Genomic DNA, 10,000 nt, shown 5'->3' on the forward strand with positions numbered 1-10,000 from the left:
ATCAATAAGATTTTTAAAATGACTCATTTAGAAAATATTTATATTAATACAAATTAATAAACAATTAAGAATTAAATTAAATCTTTTAGATATAAACTTAATTTAAATTAATAATTTTTTTAGATATAAACATCATCCTAAACTGGTCATTTAGCCCTAAAATGGACTTGATGCTTCGTTCTTCTTTTTTTATTTGTTATGATGCTTTCTAAATTATTTCTTTGTACCTTTATGAATGAAATGTGGATGCTTTCATGAGATTCATCCATTGAAGTGTTAACCTTCCCACACACCTTCACACACACACACACACACACACACACACAGACACAGACATAGACACATACACACACGACACACGCACACACACATACACACATAGACACACACACACACATTTACACGCATACATGCACACACATACACACATACACACACACACACACACACACACACACACACATATTACAGACACACACATTACACATACACACACACATTAGACACACACACACACACATACACATTAGAAAGACACACACACACACACACATACACACACACACACACACGAAACTACCATTGTAAAACACATTGTGGCCTTTTCTTTCTCGGTAGGTCTATAAATTGTAAATTTACTGCGCTTCTCGATCCATGAACAAAATAAAATAGTGATTACCGCTTGCCAAACCGTGGAGAGCGGACTCTGTGGAGTGAAGAGATGGAGGGGAAGTGAGCGCTGTCGCCTGTGTGTCTGTTTCTGTCACGGGACTGAACGCCTGCTTTCTTTCTTAGGCCTATGGTTTGTATAAATGTTGATGAGTTGATGTATCGTGCTGTTACTACTTTTGCCTGCATTTCTCTGTAGCATTCGCTGTTTCTATAGTTCCAAACGGGGAAGAAGAAAAAGAGATTCAGAAACCAAAGATTAAACATGATTTAAAAATACTGTATACCGTGTAACGTATGTAATCTGCTTTACTGTAACAGTTTGCTTGAATTAATAAAACTAATGTTTAAGGTTCTGACAGGATACTGAATTATGTAAGACAGAAATATTTATAAGCTTTTATAGCAAGTCGTGAGAGATGATGCATGCTGACAGAAATCATGACAAGAGTCAATAATATCGCTTTAGTCACTTAAAAAAAAAAAAACAGAATTAAATGGAAAATAAAACATATATGTGGGTTTTTAACATTTTCGCTTAGCTTTTTTTGTGAGGAAATTGATCTAAGATTTCAGGTAATTTTAAAAAACATTGTATAAATTAAATTATACACCAAAAGATTTTGTAATAAAGAAAAAAATAACTATAAAATGTGATAAAATGATTTGCCTGTTTTTAGGATTAGCATTTTGTTGTTACTCTTTTTTATTAAACTGTTGCTTTTAAATAAATAAAATCTGCCCCTTATGCCAAACCTTTAATATTTTAGAGGATGTCGTTGTAAACAAAACTAAACGTGAGGTTTGAAGTCACTCAGCAGCGCCCCTGTCTGTCAGTCAGACCTGTACTGAGCGTCTGTGGCCTTTAGATGGCGCTTTCACAGCATCAATGATCACCTCCTGAGGAAAAAGCATGGAAAATAGAGTTATCTGCATGAGAAAAAAAATCACAGAAGCAGAGAGACAAACAAGACGAAGCAGCTGCTATCACAGACCGACACGCACTGAAAAAGATCTTATTTAACACCATTTAATTTTAAAATAACGTTAATGATAACATTGTGTACAGGCGCGTTTTCAACCGCTCTCTGTAGAACCCCGCCTTCTCGCACGCCACGATTGGGCAGTTATTGCTCAGTCCCTGCACGCTATTGGTCAAACTGCTTGTCAGTCATTAACTTCCAAGCGCGTATGAAAAACAGCAGGTAAACAAGGACAAAACCCTTTAAAGGGGCAGCGTGAGCTGTTTTTGTTTTGTTTAATTTGTGCGAGTCCACTTATATTGTTAGCTTCTAAAAAAACAACATTTAAAAGACCTGACCTGTTTTAACCCTCCGGAGGGGCAGACTCGGGAGGTAAACGCCACTGCTATGATTGGCTAATAGTTGTGTATGTTTGACAGCCTACGTTGGACTAAGTTCAAAAGGCAGTGATTTATCTAAACAGTGGTTTAAAAATAGGTGGGCGGGGCTACACAGGCAGCGACGTCCGAAGCTGGCAGTGATGTATAATGGCAACAGGGGTGGGGCTAAACAGACAGCTACAGGTGAAGTTCAACTCGAACTGCGTGGCTGCAGCTTTCCAGTTGAATTTCAACTCTGACTGCCTGTTTAGCCCCACCCTCTGTTCCTGGTTTAAACTGGTTTAAAATCGGTGGCGGGGGCAAAGCAGGCAGCTATATCCGAATAGATGGGCCCGGGAGCTAAACAGGCAGCGTTATCGAATAATGGGCAGGGCTAACAGGCAGCTGGGGACTAAACAAGAAGAGTTATAGATTGGATGGGCGGGGGCTAAGCAGGCAGCGATATCTAATAGATGGGCGGGGCTAAACAGGCAGTTGGGAGGGGCTAAAGAAGGCAGAGTTATCAATAGATGGGCGGGGGCTAAACAGGCAGTTAGGAGGGGCTAAGAAGGCAGTTATCAATATCAATCAATCAATCATTTTTATTTATATAGCGCTTTTAACAACACAGGTTGTATCAAAGCACAGTACAGTATAAGGTAGAAGAGTACAATAGATGGGTGGGGCTAAGAAAGCAGCGATCTCTAATAGATGGGCGTGGGCTAAACATGCAGTTGGGAGGGCTAAGCAGGCAGAGTTATCAACAGATAGGCGGGGCAAAGCAGGCAGCGATGTGAATCGGTGGGCGGGGCTAAAAGCAGGCGATCTAGAAGCAGACGCTGATCATCTTATACACGCTACTACTACAGATACATGATCGGACAAGCTGCAATAAGCTGTTTTTCGACTAACAACAAAGTTCTGGAAATGTTGTTTGAGGATGTCTTATAGTACAAGGACTTATTTGAGGCCGAGGAACTTGACCACGACCACTTTAATACCGCGAGAATGTGACAGTAAAGCTTCGCGCCTAAAAACACAGCGTCGTGTGCAGAAACTTGACTCATTTATGTGTTTTGTGGGCGGAGCTGCTGGTGCACAGAGACTCAAGTATTTACTACAGTCTGCACTTTCACCTAGTACACTACTGTGAGTGCGCGTGAGGGTTTCCTGGAAATTAAACATGGCTATTCTGACCGCTCATCTATTTCTGGCGCCATTAACGCTTTGAACGTTTCACATGCGTTTCGTTGTTGTGATGTTTGTGAGAGGAGGAAAGCCTCTGATGATGATGATGATGATGAGGTGTTGATGAAGGTTGTGTGGTTCGGTGGGCGTGTCGCTGAGATGACTCGATCCGCTCTGGAGACTTCGCGCGGGCTCACGTGAAGAAAACACGGAGCGCGCGCAGAAGCGGGACCCACTGCAGAAACGCCGCGCTCATAAATGTCTGTGTTGCTGATTCTCCTCTCGGAGATCTCAAACCGACCGTAGCCTAAAGTTCAGATTGGAGACAGCGATGCCGCTCTAATGAAGGTCAATAAAACGCATTTAAACAGCATCTGCTCCTTGAAGACCGTCACGTGACGCCGCGCGCGCTTCCCGCGCAGAAACGACGCGAATTCTGTCAACGGAAAAAATAAACAATTTTGCCTGTTTATAGAAGAAATAGTGGATAAATATTACAGAAACAGCGTATTAATAGCCAACAAGACATGTTATGTGTCAGAAATTAAATTTTTTCGTAACCTTAAAGGTGATTTTTGCCATATTTACATTTTTTTCGTTGTTGTTAATCAATTTTATTGTCCCATCCTAACAAACCACACACCAAAGGAAAGGTTCATTGTTCAGATGAAGTATTAATCTCCATGTTTTGTGCCCTGGGTCCTCTTTTCATTTTCAGTAAGGCCTTTAGGAAAGTAATGACTAATACGTCATGCAGGTATGCTACGTATGAAAGGCAACTATCACGTATATAAAATACATTTAAAAATGAATACGCGTACAATCACATGAACCAAAGCGCTTGTGCGTCTTCCTTCTAGCTAGTTAAACTGCAATACAGTTCAATACTGTTGAGTTATAGATCATTTATTATAAACTAGTCCGTATTTTGCTTTAAAGCTATGCTAAAGACATACTATTTCAGTTTTTTGAGCAGAATTTATGCTTGCGTGTGATTATTTGTGAAACTGATCATCCGTTTCTTGGAAACTGCTTCCGGACGTCCTTCGGAATAAGCTCTGGACTCTAAGAGAGGTCCGCTTTAAGGTTTTACATCAAAAACACAAGACTATTCCGGTCACAAACAGCTTATCTTACTAGACCATCATGCAATTTTCCATGACTAGACCGATTATGATTCAGAGACTGCTCGTTTAAATATAGTCCGTCTGCGTGTCGGTGAGTATCGTCTGTTAATGTCAGAGCGAAGGCGAGAGAGTCGAAATGACCTCAGGATCAATTCATCTCCAAAAAACTGATGTACCTTGACACGATTTTCACTCTGAAACTGGAAGCAATTGCAAAGAAAGGCCAAATAACTCAAAGCGGTATTTTCTTGTAAAATCTTTTAAGCGCTCTTTTCACGTCTCACCAAGATCAAGTTTCACAGAAGAAACATTTAAGTGTAAAAATGCTTATTTTTCACTTTAATGCATATATTGTGAATAATGCACATTTGATTTTTAAAATGATTATTATTTCTTTCTTTATATTTTATTATTTTTGACCTGGTACACAAAATCTCATTACTGTATTTTTATTTTATTTATTTTTATTTTTTTTAGAGTATTTAATGTTTACATTTATCATTTTAATATTACTACTAACACGTTTATTACTATTTTGTGTTTGTTTTTGTCTCTAGTCATTTTAATCCAAATATTGTAGTGGATTAAACGTTTAACCATTTTGTTGCTGTTGTTTGAGTAATTTTTCATCTTAAATGTCGTAACTTTATTGCACTTAAGGCCTTCTTCTTACCTCTCTGAAGCTTGGACCCAATGTTTTGATGCTTTTGAGCCGATCGTCTGAGCTCTGGGCGAGAAAACCAATCGTGACGACGCCGGATGACAAAAACAGGACGTCCGAAAATACGGATGAACGTAAAATAGCGTACTTTGAGTCTTCAGCGAGAATTAATCGGACTTAGGTCTCAATTTGGTCTTGGTTTTGTTACACTGTAAAAAAATAAAGGTTGTAAGAGAAAACAAAAAGACGAAAAGCTCAACAATTAGTGTTGATTTTGGGCAAAAAACACGGAAAACGCAGCGGCCTTTCTGGAACACATCTATAAACGCACATTGCCTAAATGAGAAGAAATGGCAGACCAAACAGAAAACCAATTTTGAAGCAATTAATGTGAATCAAATAGTCCCAGCAATTCAGCCTGACTAGAGCACCTCTAAACCCATTAGTCTGGACACGGCGAACTCAGAGGAACCTTTCACAAGCTGAGATGTTCTCAAGATGTTCCCGCTCCCACCTGCCATCAAGCGATGAAGGGCGTCAGCGGATGAATCTGTATGGAGCGTCTCGTGAACCTAATTAGTGCTGGAGGAGGAATAATTCATGACCGGCAGCCGTTAATCATCGGAAACAGCAGGTGCTGAGGTGACGACGCAAACCAAGAGATTCTCGGGTCTTTGGATGAGTGTGACTTCACATCTGCCGTCGGTTTAGACTGTTTTTGTGCAGAATTTCACAGCTCTATTATATAGATGGTTCTCAACTCAAAACCCTTTCACCATCAACACAATATCCATATTACAGGCATGTGTGTATATTAATATATTAGTGTTGAGATGTGTATCTTTCTACAATAGATTTTTCCTTCCATACTTTTGAAGAAATATGCTTTCTATCTACCACTTCAATTAAAGCAACACTTTTGCTGCAAATGTGCTCCAAGATGTTTGTTTCTGCATCAGATCTGGAGAAAATCTTTGGATAAAAGCGTCTGCTAAATGACTAAATGTAAATGTCTCAGCAATGGAAGTGAATGGGTGCAAATCAGAATGAGTCAAACTCTTGATAAAAACACTGCAATAATCCACAGGACTCAGTCCTGGAAGAAGACTAAATCTATCATTAGGATGCTTTTTTAAACTATTGCGTGTCCATTATCCATGATAACACTTCCTACTTCCTGTTCTGGCTGGATTTTTTTGGTGCGGGAAGCAATTTTACGGATAGACCGAAAGCTAAAGTTGAAAATCTCTAGATGGTTTTGATTAGTCCCGTCTTCTCCAGATGTTAACTGATGGACTGGCTGTTTTTAATCAGCTGTTTGGACTCTCATTCTGACGGCACCCATTCACTGCAGAGAATCGATTTCTGGTGTACCGTCCCTTTAAATGTAAGACGCCGGGGCAACCACAGCACCACCTCTAACAGCTTGTATTATTCCTCATGCACACTCACAATGACAAAAATACAAGTCCATTCCGATCGAGCTTTTCACGTTTTATTTCATATTAAATCGTTTTGTATAAAGCGCACAGCCATGGACAACTTTACGAAATAGAAAACCCATCACATGAGTCGAGCAACTCGTCAAACACGTAGGCCTACGCAAATACTGCTTTGGCATCTAGATTTGTACAGTAAAGTGCAGCATGTCGCTTATAAATAATATAAATATACATTCTTGATACGAGTTGTTGCTTGTTCACAGCGTGTCGAGCGCCCGGGTCGAGTAAAGTGCAAATCTTGCGACAGACACTTGAAAGCGCGCATTCATACCGATGCATGTACAAGGCGACGAGAAAGAGAGTTTAACCTAGAGAGGCTGCGGTGCTCGAAGTCGTGAGACTCGGCGCACTTCAAGGCCTTGAATGAAAGCGTGGGAGTTTCTCTTCAGATGGGGACTAAAGGTCAGAAGGCCAGTGTCACATCTCAAGGTGAACCCTTGCCGCCAATCGCCGGGATCTTTAGGAGCTTTACTTTCTCTGTTCCTCAGCGGATCTTCACGAGCCTCGAAACCTCTCGCGTCTTCCGAGGAGCTCTCCGTCAGCGTCGCATTGTAATTTAAATCTCATTAAGACACATCACTGGAGGCAAAAGACACTGCATCATTTTAGGACCGCATCTGTTATACAGTTATAAAGGTCTCGGCGATTTACATTACGACGAGGATGCATTCGCTCGGATATAATAATAATAATAATATAGCTATCTTTTCAGTCTCGCGCCTCCAACTGGGGGCTCGTCCACCCTACAACACACTGTTATCCAATAAACTGTTCCGTTTAGAAAAACCATTGGATTAGAGGATCTAAACCTCGCTGGGCGATCTGGATCGAATCGAGGCGTTGGTCTGAAAGCAGCCGCGCGAAGAGCATGTAGATGGAGCGCTGGATCTCGGTGTTGCGGTAGGCGTAGATGATGGGGTTGATCATGGAGTTGTAGGTGGCGGGAAGCAGCGTGGCGTCACGTGTACACGGCGGATACTCGCGCTCCCGACCAGGCAGTAGATGGCGAAGGGCAGCCAGCTGGCGCGAGCGTTCCCAGGATGATGGCGGCGTGGGGCGCCCTTCTTGGTAGCCCGTAGTGCGCGGTGGTGAAGAAATGCTGCTGCAGCGCGATCTGGTGCGGCGTGGCGGCACACTATCTTGCAGATCTTGAAGTAGAGGCTGAGCATGAGGCGAAGATGGCGAAAAAGCGAGGCGGCGAGCAGCGTGAGGTTGGTCGTGCGGTTGAGCGGACGCGCGATGCTGCAGGTGGGCGTCGTCCAAGCAGTTCCAGCCCAGGGCGGGCAACAGTCCCAGCCCAGCGACGCGCCCCACGTTCCCACCAGCATCAGGTGCACGTAATGCAGCGTCTTCTCGGAAAATCGTCAAGGCGTTGTAGAGAGACAGGTAGCGGTCGGCCGTGATGGCCAGCAAGCTGCTGATGGAGGCCGTGAAGGGCGCCACCAGGAATCCCACCGTGATAAGGCTGATGGTCTCGGGCGAGACCAGATACTGGAAAGCGAAGTTCAGGATTAATCCCATGCCGGCGAGCAGGTCGGCGGTGGCCAGGCTGCCGATCAGGGCGAACATGGGGTTGCGGAGCGTCGGGGTGTAGAAGATGATGGCCACCACGATGGCGTTCTCGCAGGCGATCACCGTCCCGGAGAGGCACAGCATGATGTCCCACGGGTTGACGTGGAACTCGAGGGCCGCCGACGAGAGCGCCAAGGTCCGGTTGGCGTCGAAGGCTTCCGGCCACGGGGACTCTGGCGACGCCGAGGCGCTCTCGTTGAGCGCTGCGCTCTCGTTCATCGCTCGGCCTGCACACCAAAACAAAGAAACAAATCACGAACTCTGATTTGCGCATAAACGCGTGAATCAAAGGGCACGGAGACTTTGGGGACGCCGTGAAAAGTTTTATTATTATACGACTTTGCCCGAAGAAATCTCTTGGGGTGCGGAATCCCAAAACGTTACTTTTTGTCAATTGCCTTTTAACGAACCATTTTGAAAACTAAAATAGGTTCAATGTATGTAATCAGCTTAAAAAAAAAATCCTAAAGTTAAAAATATACTAGGCACTTTAAAGCCAGTGGACGCTGTCCGTGGTGCTGAACCCGTTTCGGCGAGAATAAAGCGTGCATTTGAGCCTAAACTTCTTTTTAAGATGTTATTAAGCATAAAATAGGCAAAACTTATGAATTTGATGAATAGAAAAGTAACACGTAAAACTCTATTAAATCATGGTCTTATTTTTTTTTTCCTTTAAAAAAACAAAAATCATCTCTAGAGTATTTGATTATCGAAAAACAAGGTTTTCAAGAGGTTCGCTTCCATTGACAAGGTTTGTTTGCGCGTACACGTCTTATAAAGGCGTCTTATAACATCTTCGATGTCGCAATCTGCAAAGAATTGTGCGACTGCTGTCCTGCTTCTCCCTTCACGTGAAAGAAGCGGCAGCTTTAGACGCGCATCGCTTCACGAGATGTCGTGCACCAAATCCTGAGCAAGAGCGATCGACTTACTGATAATCTACGACTCTGAGAATGTCGCTTTAAACGATTCTCAAACGTTTGAACGTCTTTCACTTGGAGAGCGCTTCGTCTCCGTTTCTGCGTGGAAACAGATCGCATAGAAACTCTTCGTCGTGCTTAGAACAAAACTTTAAGCGAAGCGCTCGTACGATCAAACGCGGTGCTGAAGAAACGACCGAATAACGCGTTTTGTTTCGCAGCATCTCAATGATCAACTTCACAATCGGAGGAAAAGCAGGCGTGCGTCGTACCTTTCCTTCACATGGAGGACAACGAGAGACGGAGGGAGTTTCTTCGGCGGACCGCGCGCGCGTTCTTCTTCGGGTGAATCCTTTACTCCGGTCCGGATTCCTGGACATGAGTCCTGGAGCTGCTTTCATGCGCGAGGAGCTCGAGGAGCGCGAGGAGCGGAGACGGCGACTGACGCCCGCGGACCCGCGCGGCGCTAATAAAGCCCGGTGACGTCAGCGCGCCGCCGCCGTAACGTCGCTGATCCGATCGCGACCGACGCGCGTGAGGATCCCCGTTCGAGACCGAACGCACGTGACACGCACTGTGTTTTAAACCGTGTTTTAAACGAGCGCATGAGATCCGCACGGGGGAAACTCGGATTCAATTAAAGGGACAGTTCAGACAAAAAATGTAATTCTGTCATTAATTACTCGCCCTCACATCACAAAGAGATTACTTGATGAAATCTGAGAGCTCTCTGAGCCTTCATAGGCAGCAGGGCAACTGAAACGTTCCCAGGAACGCAGTCGAAGCGTTTGCGCGCAAATAAAACATTCATATAATTCATGCAACAAGTCATTCTGCTCCGACCGAACCTCTGATGAACCTCTGATGTCTCTGGATCTTAATTCGTGTCCCGAAGATGAACAAAGTGATCGACTTTGAAGGGCTCCGATCTATCCGCGCACTAGAGACTGATTTGGTTCGGATCGGGCTTCATCGCGCATCGCCGATCATTCGATTCAAATCGGGTTCGCGAATCGTTC

The 10,000-nt window shown here is 43.6% G+C and overlaps 1 pseudogene; it reads right to left on the reverse strand.

Moving 5' to 3' along the window:
- Nucleotides 1-7,292: 7,292 nt before the first annotated feature.
- The window catches only part of LOC122325307, a 9,558-nt pseudogene continuing 6,850 nt past the window's right edge, over nt 7,293-10,000 (reverse strand).

The sequence above is a fragment of the Puntigrus tetrazona genome, chromosome 20 (genome assembly GCF_018831695.1).
Source record: "Puntigrus tetrazona isolate hp1 chromosome 20, ASM1883169v1, whole genome shotgun sequence".
NCBI classification, from domain to species: Eukaryota; Metazoa; Chordata; class Actinopteri; order Cypriniformes; family Cyprinidae; genus Puntigrus; species Puntigrus tetrazona.